The sequence below is a fragment of the Lolium perenne genome, chromosome 6 (genome assembly GCF_019359855.2).
Source record: "Lolium perenne isolate Kyuss_39 chromosome 6, Kyuss_2.0, whole genome shotgun sequence".
In the NCBI taxonomy this organism is placed as follows: Eukaryota; Viridiplantae; Streptophyta; class Magnoliopsida; order Poales; family Poaceae; genus Lolium; species Lolium perenne.
The window spans coordinates 218901035-218921432 of NC_067249.2; positions in this window are offsets into that span (position 1 = coordinate 218901035).

A 20398-nucleotide genomic window follows, 5' to 3' on the forward strand; every position below is an offset into this window, starting at 1 on the left:
CGGCTGAGTGATCAGTTCAACCTGCTCTCCCGACGACTTCGTTGGATTATGCAATGTTATTGCGAAGCCTCTGTGTAAGTTTTGTAAGAGCGAGACCCATCAACTTAGTCGAGGGAATTAGACGCTTGGCATCGTCACGCGGTGCACCGGTTTGAGCCTTGTTTTGTGATAATGTAACCATCGACTGCAGCACTCGCGTATTTTCTCGAGGCTTGGATTGGTTGTTTTCTTTTTGTGTGTCACTAATCTTAGCTCTCGTTGAGAGTATTTAATTAATGACACTGCGTGTTTCCTGGGCCAACGCTCCCGATGGGAGTAAGAGCCGAAGGTAGGGGCCCCAGTCGACCTGTTCAAGTGGTGGGGCCTAAATTGAAGAAAGGAGGCAGAAAACCTGATTAAAACTTTATTTATAAGGAAAAGCAACCTTAAGGGCTGTAAAAAGTAAAAACAATCGCGCCCTATGTATAGAACCGTCGCAGGTGTGCGACATTCCATGGATTTCCGACATCTTTTCCTGAAGTTGGATTTTTGAGCCTGTACGCTCCTCCTGGTATCACTTCGGTGATGATGTAGGGTCCCTCCCATGGAGACTCGAGTTTCGAGGGTCTTTTTTGCTTTAGCCGAAGTACCATATATCCAACGCTAAAGCATCGGTTGCGTATTCGTCGACTGTGGTAGTTCCTCAGCGCCTGCTGGTATACCGTGGTTCTGGCTAAAGCAATGTCTCGGGCTTCATCTAGTAGGTCTACAACATCTTGCAGTGCGATGTTGGAAGAGGGTTCTGTGTATGCCGTCACTCGAGGTGCTTCGAATTGAACGTCAGCTGGCAGGACTGCCTCGGCCCCATGTACCAGAAAGAATGGGGTGTAATGAGTCGACCTGTTCAGCGTGGTACGCAAACTCCAAAGTACTGATGGTAACTCTTCGACCCAAGCTCCTTCTGCGCCTGTAAGGCGTTTCTTGAGGCCGTCCCCTATTAGACCGTTGATCCTTTCCACCTGACCATTTGTTTGCGGGTGAGCCACTGATGCAAATTTCAATTTTATTCCTCTGTCGTCACAAAATTCTCGGAACTCTTTGGAATCGAAGTTAGTCCCATTATCTGTGATGATACTGTGAGGTACGCCGAATCGACATGTTATTTCCTTGAAGAATTGGACTGCTGTTTTTGCCTTCTGGTTTCGTACTGGCATTGCCTCGATCCACTTTGTGAATTTATCGACTGCGACTAATAAGTACGTGTGTCCCCCAGGCGATGATCTCGGCAGTGGCCCAACTTGATCGAGTCCCCATTGGGCGAACGACCACGCCAAGGGTATCGTCATTAGATCTGTTGCAGGAGCGTGTGGTTTTGGGGAAAACCGTTGGCAAGGGTCGCACCTCATGACCAGATCTCGAGCGTCCGCTGCCGCCGTTGGCCAGTAAAATCCTGCCCTGAAGGCTTTTGCGACAAGAGCCCTACTTCCTGCATGATGCCCACAGGTTCCCTCGTGTATCTCGCGCAGCAGTGCCCTTCCGTCGTCGATGGCGATGCACCTTTGGAAGATACCGGATATGCTACGCTTGTAGAGTTCACCGTTTACTATGGTGAAAGCTTTCGATCGCCTGACGATTCGTTTTGCTTCTACTGGATCCGCCGGCAGTTCCTGCCTTGTAAGATACGCCAGGAACAGTTTAGTCCATAACGGTTCAAGGAGGAGGACTTGTTTGGCTGAGAGAGCTGGAACTTCGTTGATAACTTGTTGCAGGTTTGCCTCTGCATCCTCAGTCGATGGTTTCAAGGGCGCCGATGTCTTCTCTTTTATTGATCGCTGAGTAATTACTTCGTAAAATACCCCGTCTGGGATGGGGGAGCACATGGAGCCGATGTTTGCTAAGGTGTCGGCTTCCTCGTTGCTGGCTCTGCAGATATGTTTGAGCTCACACCCCTCGAACTTGGCTTCCATATTTTGATACAGTTGCCGATAGGCGATCATGTTGTCGCTAACTGCGTCGCACAGATTCATCGACTGTTGTGCTACCAAGTTTGAGTCCCCGTAGATTTCCAGGCGAGTCGCTCCACACGCCTTTGCCATCTTCATTCCGTGCAGCAGTGCTTCGTATTCTGCTTCATTATTTGTCGGCAGAGAGAAGTTCATACGTAGTATGTATTTCATCTTATCTCCTTGTGGTGATATCAGTACTACTCCTGCTGCAGCGCCTGTGCTTCGCTTTGACCCGTCGAAATACATTATCCATGATCCCGACATGTCGCGTGCCGCCGGTGTCTGGGATTGGATCCAGTCTGCCACAAAGTCTGGGAGGATTTGGGATTTTATGGCCGTCCGGTTAACGTAAGTTATGTCGTGAGGTGCTATCTCGATAGCCCATTGAGACACTCGACCTGTGGCCTCTGGATTGGTCATTATATTTTTCAACGGCGCTTCACTCACGACGACGATCGGATGCTCTGTGAAGTAGTGCCGTAGCTTGCGGGCTGACCTCCATACTGCATATGCCAGCTTCTGATGATGAGGGTACCTCTGTCTTGCGGGTGTGAGTACTTCGCTGAGATAGTAAACGGGCCTTTGTACGCCATGAACTCTTCCTGCCTCTTCTCGTTCGACGACCAAGACGCTGCTGAAGACTTGGGCTGTCGCAGCTATGTACATGAGCAGCGTTTCCTTCTCGCGGGGGGTTACAAGGACTGGAGACGTCGACAAGATCTTCTTCAGATTGTCGAAGGATTCCTGTGCCTCCTTTGTCCACTCGAACTTTTCCGATTTTTTCATCAAATTGTAGAAAGGCAGAGCTTTTTTTTCCTAACTTGGCGATGAACCTGCTGAGTGCTGCCAAACGTCCTGCCAACTACTGCACTTGATGCAGATTCTTTGGCGGCTTCATGTCGAGAATAGCTTTGATTTTCAAAGGATTAGCTTCGATTCCCCTGGCCGAGATGAAGTACCCTAGTACTTGCCCCCCTGGTACTCCGAAGAAGCATTTTTTGGGATTTAGCTTGATCTTGTACCTGTCTAGGTTATCGAAAGTCTCCCGCAAATCGTCGACGAGGGTGGCAGTGTGCTTCGTTTTTACCACGATATCGTCGATGTAGACTTCGATGTTTCGCCCGATCTGCTCTCCAAGGCAAGCTTGCATGCAACGTTGGTAAGTTGCTCCCGCATTTTTCAGCCCGAAGGTCATGACGTTGTAACAAAAAACGCCGTGTGGGGTGATGAACGCGGTTAGCTCCTGGTCTTCCTTCTTTAATTTGATCTGGTTATACCCAGAGTAGGCATCGAGAAAGGAGAGGCGATCGCATCCGGCTGTGGAATCGACTATCTGATCAATCCGAGGCAGCGGGAAGTGATCTTTTGGACAGTGCTTGTTGAGGCCAGTGTAGTCGATACACATACGCAGAGCGGTGGTGTCCTTCTTGGGTACCATGACAGGGTTAGCCACCCATTCTGATTCCTTGAGCTCTCGGATGAATCCTGCTTTGCGAAGTCGATTGATTTCCTCACCAATTGCTCTCCTCTTGGGTTCAGAGAATCGACGCATCAACTGCTGCACTGGTTTGGCTGTCGGGTCAACATTAAGGGCGTGCTCAGCGAGTTCCCTGGGGATACCTGGCATGTCGGATGGTTCCCATGCAAATATCTCCCAGCGCTCACGGAGGAACTCGATGAGCGCGCCTTCCTATGCGACCGTGAGGTCAGCCGATATATTGACCGTTTTCTTCGGGTCAGTGGGATGCACCTGTAGCTTCTTGGCTTCCTTTGTAGCATCGAACTCGTCGGATCTTACGTTTCGGTTGTTGGCTGGTGGTTGCGTATGATCCACAGCTGCGTCGATCGCGTTGAGTTCCTCCTTAGCGCCGAATTTTGAAGCGATCTTCTGAAACTCCCTGTCACAGTTGTCTGATCGAGCAAAACTCCCGTGAACGGTTATTGGGGTCCCGTTGTTGCCTGGCATCTTTAGTTTTAGGTACGCATAATGAGGCACGGCCATAAACTTGGCAAACGCTGGCCTGCCGAGGATGGCGTGGTACTGGGACTCCCAGTCGACGACTTCGAACTCAATCTTCTCTTTCCTGAAATTGGTGGGCGTGCCGAAGACTACATCCAACGACGTTTTCCCAAGAGAGTAAGCGGGTCGAGTCGGTATAATGCCATGGAATCCTGTGTCGGATTCCCTCAGCATATCGACTGTTAAACCCATTGCTTTCATTGTGTTGGCGAATAGTAGGTTTAGGCCGCTTCCTCCGTCCATGAATACTTTGCTCATGTTGTACCCTCCAATCTGCGCCTCAAGGACTAGAGCTGCATGGCCGGGTCTAGGGACGGCTTTCGGGTGATCTGTCCTGTCGAAGGAGATACTTTGTTCTGACCAATCGATGAATTCGGGTGTGTCGATCATAGCGACTTCCGCGTACTTCACTTCTCGCGAGAATTTCTTAATTTCCCTTTTTGAAAAGCTGGTTTTATGAATCATGCTGACCTGCCCACGCGGTTCTGGGAATACCTCGGCTGGTACATATTCGTCCTTCTCCATTGGTTCGTATGGCTTCGGCACGTATGGCTCTGGTACGTACGGCTCTGCCCGATAGCTATAGGATCTCGCCCTCTTCTCCATCATGTGGACTCTTGATATAGCTTCACTCCTGAGGTCATCACAGAACTGTCGAATCTCCAAGAAGTGTCGGCAGTTCCTCAATAGGTGACTGGATTTCTCTCGACCGTCCTTTGGGTCGATATAGGAGTGGAGGTAGCACGGTGCATCGAGTTGGTCCGTGGCCGACAGGTGTGGTGAACGAGCGCGGCCATGGATCGATTGCATGCCCTCCTGTTCCCGTTCGGACTGGCGAGGGTGAGGCGCTGCACGTTCTTCTTCTTCATAGCACAAGTCCCTTCGCCTTTTCTTCCGCCCTATCGCGGAGTCAAAACTTCCTTGGCTGCTTCCATGCGTGCTCCTGGGTGGAATTCCCAAAGTTGCTGCCAAGGTATCCTCTGCCGAAACCGAGGGCCTGAAATCAGACGCATCCGTCCTTAGGAGGCGGAGAAAGCCTCCGGAGTCGACGATAAAGTGGACGCCTCCAAAGGTAGTGGTCATGTTGTCACACGATTCCGCAGGAATTGAGTGCGACGTTTTGGGGTGAGGTACGAACTCGAAAGATCCGCAGCGGATCGAATCCTTTGGATTTGGAGGCGTTGGCGACTCAAGCACGAACGCTGCAGATGTGACTGGTACTGCCGATGCCCTGACTTGTGCCGACAGGTTTCCCACAGACGGCGCCAATTGTCGAGGGTGCTCCTCGGCAATGCCCTCCGATAGGGGCTTAGGGTTGATGGAATCCTGCAAGCTGACACGAGACATCGGTACACAGATAAGCGGGGAGAGCGATTTACCCAGGTTCGGGGCCCTCGATGAGGTAAAACCCTTACGTCATGCCTGTCTGTTCTTTGATTATGATGAAAACAGGTTACAATGGGGTGCCGAATACTTCGGCTGAGATCTAGTCGAGATTGGTGTTGCTAGGGTTACCTAGCTCTAAGCTTTTCCTGGCTAAGGTTGCTAAGATTGTTCGTGTCCTTCGACAGCCCCTCTCCTGGCCTTTATATAGGAGGCCAGGTCTCAAGGGTCCTAACCGAGGACGACTAGGTTTACAGTAGTTTAGATCCAATCTTTCCTTGTTTTCTCGCTTCCTTGTCTTGCCCGTCAAGGAATCTTCTGATGCACCGACCTAGTGGCCCATCTCGCCTTCAGGTATCTTCATGGGCCTCCAATTTGTCAATATCAGATAGGGCAATACTGGTTACCCGAAGGGTAATGCCCACGTCACCAGCAGTTTTCTTCCTCCACCTCCACCACCATGCCGTCGTGCTGCTGGAATTTGGAGGAGATCTACCACACCTCCGCTGCCCGCTGGAACGGGAGAGGAAGGAGCTTCATCGACACTGTACGCGCGACCGAGTACGGAAGTGCTGCCGGATTGCAGCACCGGGGACGATCGTCTACACCAACAACGAGATTAATCTCGTAGGCTTTGGAATCTTCGAGGGTTAGTCTCATCTCCATCTCGTTGCTTCAATCTTGTAGATTAGATCTTGGGTGTTCCATGATGTCTACGCACGCTTCTATTCCTGTAGACAGTGTTGGGCCTCCAAGAGCAGAGGTTTGTAGAACAGCAACAAGTTTCCCTTAAGTGGATCACCCAAGGTTTATCGAACTCAGGGAGAAAGAGGTCAAAGATATCCCTCTCAAGCAACCCTGCAATCACGATACAAGAAGTCTCTTGTGTCCCCAACACACCTAATACACTTGTCAGATGTATAGGTGCACTAGTTCGGCGAAGAGATAGTGAAATACAAGTAGTATGGATGTATATGAGTGGTAATAGCAATCTGAATAAAATATGGCAGCGAGTAAACATGCAACAGAACAGTAAATAAACGGAGATTCGATGTTTGGAAACAAGGCCTAGGGATCATACTTTCACTAGTGGACACTCTCAACATTGATCACATAATAAATAAGTTCTCTTCCTTTGTGCTACATATACTCTTGTTTGATAATGAACACCATTCGTTGTGTAGGGCTACAAGAGCACCTCAATGCCGGAGTTAACAAGCTCCACAACATTCGACATTCATATTTAAGTAACCTTAGAGCATAATAGATCTTTGCAATTTAAACCGAGTACTAACATAGCATACACACTGTCACCTTTACACTATGAATGGGGAATAAATCACATCAATACTATCATAGTAATAATTAACTCCATAACCTACAAAAGATTATGATCATAACCTACGCCAAGAACTACACGATGCACACACTGTCACCATTACACCGTGAAGGAGGAATAGACTACTTTAATAACATCACAAGAGTAGCACATAGACTAATAGTGATACAAAGCTCATATGAATCTCAATCATGTAAGGCAGCTCATGAGATCATTGTATTGAAGTACATAGGAGAGAGATTAACCACATAGCTACCGGTACAGCCCTTAGCCTCGATGGAGAACTACTCCCTCCTCATGGGAGACAGCAGCGTTGATGAAGATGGCGGTGGTATCGATGGAGAAGCCTTCTGGGGGCACTTCCCCGTCCCGGCGGCGTGCCGGAACAGAGACTCCTGTCCCCCAGATCTTGGCTTCGCGATGGCGGCGTCTCTGGAACTTTTCTCGTATCGTGGCTTTTCCGTCTCGAAGATTTAGGTCAGGGACCTTTAAATAGGCGAAGAGGCGGAGTCGGAGGGGGTACAGAGCCGCCACACAACAGGGTGGCGCGCCCCCCTCCTAGGCCGCGCCAGCCCCATGTCTGGCCCCCCTGTGGCTCTCCTCTGGTGGCTCTCGGGTGTTCTGGAAGCTTCGTGGAATTCTAAGATGCTGGGCGTTGATTTCGTCCAATTCCGAGAATATTTCCTAACTAGGATTTCTGAAACCAAAAACAGCAGAAAACATGAACTGGCACTACGGCATCTCGTCAATAGGTTAGTTCCAGAAAACGCATCAAAACGATATAAAGTGTGAACAAAACATGTAGGTATTGTCATAAAACTAGCATGGAACATAAGAAATTATTGATACGTTTGAGACGTATCAAGCATCCCCAAGCTTAGTTCCTACTCGCCCTCGAGTAGGTAAACGATAACAATGATAATTTCTTAAGTGACATGCTACCAACATGATCTTGATCAATATTATTGTAAAACATATGAGATGAATGAAGTGATTCAAAGCAATAGTAAAGACAATGACTAAACAACTGAATCATATAGCAAAGACTTTTCATGAATAGTACTTTCAAGACAAGCATCAATAAGACTTGCATAAGAGTTAACTCATAAGCAATAAATTCTTAGTAGAAAGCATTGAAGCAACACAAAGGATGATTAAGTTTAAGCAATTGCTTTCAACTTGTAACATGTATATCTCATGGATAATTGTCAACATAAAGCAATATAACAAGTGCAATAGGTAAACATGTAAGAATCAATGCACAGTTGACACAAGTGTTTGCTTCTAAGATAGAAAGAAGTAGGTAAACTGACTCAACAATAAAGTAAAAGAATGGCCCTTCGCAGAGGGAAGCATGGATTACTATTTTTGTGCTAGAGCTTTTCATTTTGAAAACATAGAAACTATTTTGTCAACGGTAGTAATAAATCGTATGTGTTATGTATAAGACATCCTATAAGTTGCAAGCCTCATGCATAGTATACTAATAGTGCTCGCACCTTGTCCTAATTAGCTTGGATTAACACGGATTATCATTGCATAACATATGTTTCAACCAAGTGTCACAAAGGAGTACCTCTATGCCGCTTGTACAGAGGTCTAAGGAGAAAGTTTGCATTGGATTTCTCGCTTTTGATTATTCTCAACTTAGACATCCATACCGGGACAACATAGACAACAGATAATGGACTCCTCTTTAATGCATAAGCATTCAACAACAGATAATATTCTCATAAGAGATTGAGGATTTGTGTCCAAACAGAAACTTCCACCATGGTTCATGGCTTTAGTTAGCGGCCCAATGTTCTTCTCTAACAATATGCATACTCAAACCATTTGATCATGAAAATCGCCCTTACTTCAGACAAGACGAACATGCATAGCAACTCACATGATATTCAACAAAGGTAAAAGTTGATGGCGTCCCCAGAAACATGGTTACCGCACAACAAGCAACTTATTAAGAAATAAGACACATAAGTACATATTCTTCACCACAATAGTTTTTAAGGCTATTTTCCCATGAGCTATGTATTCTAAAGGCAAAGAATAGAAGTTTAAAGGTAGCACTCAAGTAATGTACTTTGGAATGGCAGAGAAATACCATGTGGTAGGTAGGTATGGTGGACAAAAATGGCATAGTTTTTGGCTCAAGGATTTGGATGCACGAGAAGAATTCCTCTCAATACAAGGATAGGCTAGCAAGGTTGTTTGAAGCAAACTCAAGTATAAATGGTACAGCAAGACTCACATATGAACATATTGTAAGCATTATAAGACTTTACATCATCTCCCTGTTGTTCAAACACCTTAACCAGAAAATATCTAGACTTAGAGAGACCAATCATGCAAACCAAATTTTAACAAGCTCTATGTAGTTCTTCATTAATAGGTGCAAAGTACATGATGCAAGAGCTTAAACTTGATCTATATGAGCATAACAATTGCCAAGTATAAAATTATTCAAGACATTATACCATTTACCACATGCGGCATTTTCCGTTTCCAACCATATATCAATGAACGAAGTAGTTCAACCTTCGCAATGAACATTAACAATAAAGCTAAGAACACATGTGTTCATATGCAACAGTGGAGCGTGTCTCTCTCCCACACAAAGAATGCTAGGATCCGATTTTATTCAAACAAAACAAAAATAAAACAAACAGATGCTCCAAGTAAAGCACATAAGATGTGACTGAATAAAAATATAGTTTCACTAGAGGTGACCTGATAAGTTGTCGATGAAGAAGGGAATGCCTTGGGCATCCCCAAGCTTAGATGCTTAAGTCTTCTTAAAATATGCAGGGATGAACCACGGGGGAATCCCCAAGCTTAGACTTTTCACTCTTCTTGATCATATTGTATCATCCTCCTCTCTTGACCCTTGAAATCTTCCTCCACACCAAACTCGGAACAAACTCATTAGAGGGTTAGTGCATAATTCATATATTCAGAGGTGACATAATCATTCTTAACACTTCTGGACATTCCACAAAGCTACTGAAAGTTAATGGAACAAAGAAATCCATCAAACATAGTAAAACAGGCAATGCGAAATAAAAGGCAGAATCTATCAAAACAGAACAGTCCGTAAAGACGAATTTTTATGGGGCACTTAACTTGCTCAGATGAAAATGCTCAAATTGAATGAAAGTTGCGTACATATCTGAGGATCACGCACGTAAATTGGCAGATTTTTCTGATTTACCTACAGAGAACCCTGCCCAAATTCGTGACAGCAAGAAATCTGTTTCTGCGCAGTAATCCAAATCTAGTATTGACTTTACTATCAAAGACTTTACTTGGCACAACAATGCAATAAAATAAAAATAAGGAGAGGTTACTACAGTAGTAACAACTTCCAAGACTCAAATATAAAACAAAAGTGCTGTAGTAAAATAATGGGTTGTCTCCCATAAGCGCTTTTCTTTAACGCCTTTCAGCTAGGCGCAGAAAGTGTGAATCAAGTATTATCAAGAGATGAAGCATTGACAGAGGGGTTTGGAGTTTTCTCAACTATGCATTGTATCTTATCTATGTAAGTTTCAGAGGCTCCTTTTTCATTATTCTTAGGCTTGCTATTCTCATCAAACAAATTTTCAGGAACAAGCCAACCATAGTTATTTTCTAGAGCTTCATGCATTCCTAGGAGCTTGCAAGGTATTGATGTCTTAATCTCCCCTCCATCATTAACATTATTAGTGTACTTTATTCTATCAATGTCCATCTTTTCAAGGGTACTAGCAAAGTTGGTGTAAGAGCCAAGCATTTTATATTTAATAAAGACTTTTCTAGCCTCTCTTGCTACACCACCAAATTCTTTAAGAAGGGTTTCTAAGACAAAATCTTTCTTTTCTCCTTCCTCCATATCAGAGAGTGTAAGAAACATATGCTGAATTATAGGATTGAGATTAACAAATTTAGTTTCCAACATGTGTACTAAAGAAGCAGCAGCAATTTCATAAGTAGGAGCAAGTTCTACCAAGTGTCTATCTTCAAAATCTTCAGATGTACTAACATGAGTGAAAAAATCTTCTATATTATCTCTTCCAATTATAGACCCTCGTCCCACCGGTATGTCTTTTAGAGTGTACTTAGGAGGAAACATGATGAAATAAACAAAAGGTAAATAAAGTGAATGCAAGTAACTAATTTTTTTGTGTTTTTAATATGGAGAACGCAAACAAGATAGTAAATAAAGTAGCAACTAATTTTTTTGTGTTTTGTCTTAGTGCAGCAAACAAAGTAGTAAATAAAATAAAGCAAGACAAAAACAAAGTAAAGAGATTGGAAGTGGAAGAATCCCCTTGCAGCGTGTCTTGATCTCCCCGGCAACGGCGCCAGAAATTTAGCTTGATACATGTAAAGCACACGTCCGTTGGGAACCCCAAGTGGAAGGTATGATGCGTATAGAAGCAAGTTTCCCTCAGTAAGAAGCCAAGGTTTATCGAACCAGTAGGAGCCAACAAGCAAGTTGAAGGTTGATGGCGGCGAAGTGTAGTGCGGCGCAACACCAGGGATTCCGGCGCCAACGTGGAACCTGCACAACACAATCAAAGTACTTTGCCCCAACATAACAGTGAGGTTGTCAATCTCACCGGCTTGCTGTAAACAAAGGATTAACCGTATAGTGTGGAAGATGATGTTTGTTTGCGAAGAACAGTAAAGAACAATTGCAGTAGATTGTATTTCAGATGTAAAGAATGGACCGGGGTCCACAGCTCACTAGTGGTGTCTCTCCCATAAGATAAATAACATGTTGGGTGAACGAATTACAGTTGGGCAATTGACAAATAAAGAAGGCATAACAATGCACATACATATACCATGATGAGTACTATGAGATTTAATCAGGGCATTACGATAAAGTACATAGACCGCTATCTAGCATGCATCTATGCCTAAATAGTCCACTTTCAGGTTATCATCCGAACCCCTTCCGGTATTAAGTTGCAAGCAACAGACAATTGCATTAAGTATGGTGCGTAATGTAATCAACACAAATATCCTTAGACAAAGCATCGATGTTTTATCCCTAGTAGCAACAGCACATCCACAACCTTAGAACTTTCTGTCACTATCCCAGATTCAATGGAGGCATGAACCCACTATCGAGCATAAATACTCCCTCTTGGAGTTACAAGTATCAACTTGGCCAGAGTCTCTACTAGCAACGGAGAGCATGAAAGAACATAAACAACATATATGATAGATTGATAATCAACTTGACATAGTATTCAATATTCATCGGATCCCAACAAACACAACATGTAGCATTACAAATAGATGATCTTGATCATGATAGGCAGCTCACAAGATCTAACATGATAGCACAATGAGGAGAAGACAACCATCTAGCTACTGCTATGGACCCATAGTCCAGGGGTGAACTACTCACACATCGATCCGGAGGCGATCATGGCGATGAAGAGCCCTCCGGGAGATGATTCCCCTCTCCGGCAGGGTGCCGGAGGCGATCTCCTGAATCCCACGAGATGGGATTGGCGGCGGCGGCGTCTCTGGAAGGTTTTCCGTATCGTGGCTCTCGGTACAGAGGGTTTCGCGACGAAGGCTTTAAGTAGGCGGAAGGGCGGAGTCGGAGGAGTCACGGGGGCCCCACACACTAGGGCCGCGCGGGCCCCCCTTAGGCCGCGCCGCCCTAGTGTGGCGGCTCCCCGTGGCCCCACTCCGTTTCTCCCTCGGTCTTCTGGAAGCTTCGTGGAAAAATAAGCCCATGGGCGTTCATTTCGTCCAATTCCGAGAATATTTCCTTACTAGGATTTCTGAAACCAAAAACAGCAGAAAATAGCAACTGGCTCTTCGGCATCTCGTCAATAGGTTAGTGCCGAAAAATGCATAATAATGACATATAATGTGTATAAAACATGTGAGTATCATCATAAAAATAGCATGGAACATAAGAAATTATAGATACGTTTGAGACGTATCACACTGCTATATATATTTTTTTTAAATTTTCTGCCCGAAATCTAATACCAGAAAAAAAGTCATGTTTCCTTTTCTATTTTTGAGAATCTAAAAAATTCTAAACACCCAAAAGGGGTTGAAATCGGATAGGAAATTTCACGTAGATACATTTCCATATAAAAAATATTTTCATCCGAGGTCATATGCAACCAAAACTCATGTTTTACCGAAACATTACGCCATTTCGCAAAAAAGGCGGAATTCATGTTTGTTAATTCTCATTAATACTAGATGACACAATACATGAGCATATCGAAGGATTTCAATTTTTTAAAATTTCTATCTATTTCTTTTATTTTTTTCAAAACCGAAAAGGCGATCCATAGGGGGGCGGGCAGAATTTTAGTACCCCTTAGCAATGGCGCACCATGATCTCATGGTGTGCCATTTCGAAGGGTTGTACCATTTTTCATCATTTTCAGAAGTGGCCAGAGTTATCAGTGGCGCCTATGTGGGATAAGAGTGGCGCACCAAAAAGTGGTGCACCACTGGTAAGCCTGAGAGGGGGGGTGTACCAAGTAGAAAGTTAGCAGTGGCGCACTACTGGCCAGGTGCGCAACTACTAACATACCTACCAGTGGAACACCATTTTTTTGGTGCGCCACTACTATCAATCTACGGATAGACGTTTTTTCTAGTAGTGTTACCACGCACCCGCCTTCATCGCAAAGGAAGCCATGAGGGAGCGGAGCCTTACACAAGGCCGTGCTCCTAATAGATTTATTAGGGTGGCTATAAAAAGGTTTACACAGGTGCTTCATAAGCTCCAGCATTGTCCCGAGCTCGATAAAATAGTCGACACTCTCGTGCCAGGTCTTACCCACAAGAGCCGGGTGGGAGCGCCGACAATACTAGCCACGTTAGATTTTGGCCGCGGGGCCCTCTTGGCCACCACACAAACATTCAACACCCATTTCTACTATACCGATCTCACCTCCCACCCCAAAAAAATTCCATCACTGTCATCGCCACCTCCTCCCCGTGCTTGCATCTTACCCAATCCCTCCTAGAATGTCCATCGCTGGCGGCGGTGTCACCTCCAGCCAACTACCCGTGTTGTTTGGATAGAACACCACTGTTTCTGTCATGGTCTGGGAGCAACCTGGAGCCGCCAAGCCCCGCACCTTATGTTGCCGCAACCATAGGCAGACGCAGCATCCCTGTCGCCCGGTGCTCGCCCGGGCTTCAGCCGCGCTCGTATGCATGAGGCTGATTCTAGCGATAAAATCCTTGATGACTAGGGGCAAAATATGTTGGCGTGTGGGCCTTGACCACCCACAGCTTGGGCAGTTGCTATTGGGCCATCTCACAAAGCAAACAGAAGCAGAAATAAGAGATGACATGAAAGGGAAATTGCTCGCTAGCGCCCGCGCTACCGAGTACCGGTTCGCTAAAGGGATGTAGTTCGTGGGCTCGGCCCATTTTCGCGCTCGTGGTATGTTTCTTTTTCTCTTGTTCCCTTCGGACATAACTTGTTCCTACATTGTTCCTATGTTCCTTATTCGTTCTTTTCGCCGCCACCACCGATTCCGTGCCCTGCTTTTCCAGCGTGTCTCCGCCGCCGCGCGCCCGCACGCATTACGGCGTGTATCCTCTGCGCGCCCGCTTCCGGCGTTTCACCTCCCATTGCCTGCTTCTAGCGTTTCTGCTGCGGCCACTCGTCCAGCGTCGCACGGAAGTTTCCCGTTCCCGTCGAGCACCTCCGCCGCACCGCTTCCCATCTCACCGGATTTCTTGTTGCTTCCTGTTGCCGTTGTTTCTCCTTTTCTTCGTCGGTACCTATGGGAGGTTAGATTTCTTCGCCCGTTGCATATTAGGGTTCTACCCGTTGTTTATCTATTGTTAATTAGGGTTCTAGCCGTTAGGGATCTAGCCATTGTTATTGTTAATTAGGGTTCTAGCCATTGTTTTATTATGGGTTTCCTGCTTGCTTTCTACTGCTGTTAGGCGCAATTAGGCACAAATTAGGATGGTTATGTTCTTATTGTTCTCCTACCAAATCAGGATGATTTATGGTCCCTATATGTTGTACTATCTTTTATACAATATGTTCTTAAATAATTTATATTCTTCAGATATGGCTTATGTAGAAGATGATCTAGGTGACACTCCTGTTGTTCATTTCAAGATGAGGTTTTCTATTCGGCTCTTCGAGGTTGCAATGAGAAATCTTACACCGAAACAGATTGGATTCCTTGTGAAATATGGATATGATCTAATTCTTGAACTCAAACACAAGGTTGTTTTTCCTATGGTCCTTATTGATTGGGTAATGGATAATATAGTGCATGAGCTTGCTATGTTTCGTTTATATGATTCAGCATTTTATTGGAATCCCTTCAGGTATTTATTTGTTTGTCTTGTTTCGTCACTTTCTTTTATATTCTTTTTTTGCAGATTGATGTCTACTGTATTATGTGTTTTCAATTTTGTTAACCTATAAATGTCCTATATTATTCTTAGGTGGTACCATAGCAAATTTGTCTCGCAAGGACTCTGTTATAGTAGATAAGGTAAATTTTCTCAAGTCAAAGTACATGGGTACTGGTAACAAAATCTACATGAAAACGCTTATTGATCAACTCAAAGGCGATGAGGATGAGGAATCATTTATGAGGACCTTCATGTTGGTTCTTCTGGGAACTATTCTTTGCCCTTCCACATCTGATACAATTGATTGGAGGTTTCTTTATTCACTGACTGATCTAGCTACGATGATTATTGTTGACTGGACTGCCCTTTGCCTTCAAGTGTTGCTCAATGAAGTTGCAATTTTTTTTTAAAAATGTTGAAATTTCCTAATGGCATCCCAACTACACCAATTTATGTTGGTGGCCGCCTTCCTTCTCTAGCAGTAAGTAGAAAGCAAAACTCCATTCTCATTTTCTATTCAAGCCGTTTTTGTATCTTTTTTTGTGTAGACTGACATTAATTATTTCATTTTTTCCCTGGTTGTAGGTTGTTTATGTGGACTTCTTCGAACTAAACCCATGTTCTATTCATCATAGTATTGACTATCGTGTTCCAAGCATATTCCATGTTGAAAATGCTGACTTCAAGCTTGTTACTTAGTTTGATAGAATTCAGTCTTCAGGAAGATTTGTTTTCGGAGCAATTGATGTAACCCTTCTTTTATCCAATGGATTATGTCATTTTTTCACCCTTTTTTTGATGGTGTTTATGAATTTCCTTTTTTTTTTTCTTTTGCTTACAATATGCAGTTTAAGGAGAAATCATGTACTCCTTACAGTAATCGTCAATTTAAAGAATTCTTGGATAATCAGTCCAAGCGGAGCAGTTAGTATCGTCTTTGCTTGGTTATGATTCAAATGTGCCAACTTCAAGCTAGGATAATATGAATTCAGATCCATTTAATGTATACTCAAACAATCTTGGGAATATACCTCTGGATGTTAGTTCCTCTTACATTTTTCTTGTAATTGTTTTGCTGATATATTCTCTCTCTCATGTACCTTTAAATAACTTGAAGCTTTTTTACATGCAGATGTTTTTTAGTTCTTTTTTCTGATTGCACCTTTATTGTCTAGTTTAGTTTTTCTGCAATTGGTATCTATGTTGCTTTAGTATATTTTCCCATGTAGTTAATTTGTCGTAACTATCTTCATTTTTTCCTTTTAGGTACAGAAAATTGTTGGTTCTATCATTAAATCACACAAAGAGAAGATTGCTGCTGATGTAACAAAATTGGTCGAGACAAGTTTTGATTTGATGTCCACAGAAATTTTCTCTGCTATTTTTGAACACTGTCAGCCACCTCCAGCTGAGATGCCCTTCAAGTCACCTTCAGATGAAATGCCCTTCAAGTCAACTCCAGCTGAGACTCACTACAAGCCTCCTTCAACTGACACGCACTCGCAGCCACCTACATCTGAGACGCACTTTCAGCCACCTATAGGTTACACAGCTAACAAATGCACTGATCTTGTAGAGCATAAATTTGTTGGAGATTCCAAAGTTGTTGCATGTTTGCTAGTGATGTAGATAACTATATGGGTTATCATCAAGTTCCAACTTTGGCTAGAGCACACTCCTTTTATTATTGTTTTCTATTTTTTTGAAGTACTACAAGCAAGTATTTGGTTTTCACAAATTTTCTATTTTTCTTTAGGTACTACAAGCAATATTGTTTCAAGCCCACAACAAGAATATGCAAGTGATTAAGTTCATTTTAGGGACGAGCATGAAGAAACTGTTGCCAAGAGTTCACATTGCAATGACTTTGTTATTGAACAGAATAAGGATCCTGCTGACTCAAATGTTACTGGTATGTGTTCTTTGTGACTGATAATATATATTAATCGGTATTATTTTTGTTTTCTGTAGCACATTTCTGATTCTGTTTTAATTTTACTTTTCTATTTTACCTTAATGAATTTATGAAGGTGATAAAAGGAACTGTGATGCTGATACTAGCTCACCTCAAGCAGATCTCCCTTGTGATATTGTTATGAATCAAAATGAACCTGTGTTGGATAAAGATAAGGATGCTGATGCTAGCTCACCTCAAGCAGATGATCCTTCTGTTCTTCTTATGAAGACCCATAATGAACCTGTATTGGATAAAAATAAGTTAAAATATGACATGTCTGCAAGTAGTAAGTGTTTTTTAATTGCATTTTTTTTCGAGCTGTTCTTTCTTTTAAAACAAGCTGACACGCTTATATGTTTTTGTCATTTTTGTAGTTGACATCAGAGATGCGTAACCTGTTCATAGTCTCGACCCAAAACAGTCTCCATCTGCTAATCTTCCTAGTGTAGATGATTTTTCTCATCATAACTATGATGAGTCGGCAACTTCTAGTATGTTCTCATTGTTGCTTCTTAAATTTATTTCATTTTGGAAGTCTACTATATGATTATATTTCATCTCTTTTAACTTTCATTGTTTATTTTATGTCTTTTAACTTTGAAGGAGATTTAGTAATCAAGGAAAAATACTTTGCTAGATGATGCTAGTGCTAGTACACCTCAAGAAGATTTCCCATCTGATGTTGTTACTAACACTCATCATGAACCTATTTTGGATAAAGATAAGTTAAAATCTGACACATCTGCAACTAGTAAGTGTTTTCTTTTTAATTTTAATTTTTTCCTAGTTGTTCTTTCTTTTGAAACAAGATGCCACTCTTATATGTTTCTTATCATTTTTTTTTCTGTTTTTGTAGTTGAGATTAAGGGTGCTATTCCTGTTCATAGTGTGGACCCAAAACAATCTCCATCTTCTAATCTTGTCATTCCAAATCAAGATTCAGTTGTTTCAATATCCAGTCCAGCTAACTTTTCTCACCCTCACTATGATGAGTCGGCAACTTCTAGTATGTTTTCATTTTGTTGCTTTCTAAATATACTTTCATTTCATAAACTCTACTATATGATTAGATTTTCACATGTTTTTGATTTTTAATTTTTTTCTTGAAGGAGGTTCACTCATGAAGGCAAAAACTCTTCTTGATGATGCTACTGCTAGTCCTAAATATCTTCACTTTGAAGATTCGGGTGCGAGCATAACTGATGTAGTTTATATTTCAAGCCAAGAAATGGAAGTAGATCATTATGTGGAAAATGTTCCCATTGGTGATGTTGCCTCAGCACCTCCCTCCTCATCACCCAAAGTTGAAGCACATTTAGATACTATTAAATTAGCAGCTAAAGGTATTTTTCTTTTTGAAGTTGCTATTTCCTTTTTATGTTTCATTGATTTACCTTCTGTTGCAACAAAGGTGATTTACCTTCGTCTTATTTTTTTTCTATTTTTGTCAGATTGTGATGAGATAGATGTAAATATAGGAATTGATATCTCTATGTCTTATGCATCTGAAGATCCTCAATCTCCATTCTCTAATGATCATACACCATTATGCAGTATGTATTTTCACCTTATCCTTTGTGATTCAATTAGTTTAGATTAATTATCCTTTTTTATGTTGATATCTAATACTATTTTTTATGTTGATATCTAATTTTTTTTCAGCTAGTAGTGCTGAAGTGCAATCAGATGATGTTTCGAACACTGGCCCTAGTACTATTGACAAGAGAAAGCGGAAGAAAAGATATGCAAAGAAACCTTGTAATTCTGAAGAGAGGATTAATCTGATTGTTGATCACTCAGCTGAATTTTTTTATGATAAGTATGTGGCTAATATGTTGTTTAAAAATTCTAAAAAAAACAAGAGAGACAAGGTGAGTATAGATTACCCAATCCCTTTTTTCACAATATATGATTTACATTATTGTAGCTTTCATTATTTTTTAATTTCCACTATTTTTTATTTCCTAGAATTGTTGTGGATTTAGATGGCCACACGGTAACCTACGAAAGGTTCTACCAATCACTGAAACCAAGAGGAGAAATAGCTAATGAAGTCATGGATGCCTTTCTGCAACTATTCAATGAACGAAATGATAATGTAAAGATGACAAGAGTTCTTTAAGGAAGATTTATTTTAGTCCATTTTTTGCGATCTGATTTCTTATCCTTTTATTTTGATTTAATCCAAGTTTATGTACTTTTTCATAACATAGTTGTTTCTTATTTTTATTTTCCTGAATCACGAATACCTCATTTTTTTGCAGTCGAAGGTCAATGTGCCACCTCAGAAATTTAATGCCAAATCTGTCAGTAGAGAACTTGGAAAGATGAACAAGAAGTTTAACCTTGCTAAGTTTGATCTGGTATTACTGGGGGATTGCTTTTTTTTCCTTTTTCAGAATGTTCTGCTTTATTTTTTATAATCATAATTACTTTGATTTTTTCCTTTTCCAGTTGCATTTCCCGCTAGTGAATGATAATCACTGGACAATAACTTCCATCAATTTGCTCTTCAAAAAAATCAACTTCCTTGAATCACTTCAAGACAGCAACAAGGAGAAGAAGGCTATAATGGCTAGCAATATGGTAACTTTTTTATCCCCTGTGTTCTCCACTAATTATGATTAATATTGTTTCCGTTCAAGGTTTTCATATATTATGTACCAGAAACCCCGCATAACTTGCCTCAGAAAAATACAACGTATGTTTACTTTATCTTTGACCTTTTTTGTTTTATTTTCTGATCCAAAACTTCTGGTTTATCACTCCTAGTTTATCACTAAATTTTTCAGGTTTGATTGCTGTGTTTTCTCAATCCTTTACATGGAACGTTGGGAGGGCCAGGAATTCAAGATGTTTGAACCTGTAAGGAAATTACTAAGTTTGAGAGGAACTGTCCTTGACCAATCTATTTTTGTTTCTTACTTTCAAGTTTTCCCATGTATATTTTTGTGCAGGCTTTGATCAGCATCATTCGGAAAGTTGTGGCGCATGCACTTGTTTCATCGAAAATGAATGATATGACTATAGAAGTGGAGAGTTTCAAGAAACAAAGACTTTCCTGAAACTTCTTTCGCTAAACTCTTTGAAATGAGACTTGGCTTGTAGATATACCAGTAGTGTTAGCAAGCTTTTGGGATATGTATATTCCCTGATGAATATGTCATATTCATGTAGTCACATACCTGTAGTATTTGTAAACTTTTGGGATATGTATATTCCTTGATATGGATATGCTTTTGTAAGCATGTGTGATGCTTTTTGTAAGCATGTGTGAATATGAATATGCTTTTGTGAAGTATATACTGATGCTTTTGTAAGCACTCGTTTTTCAATGTGAATGCACTGCG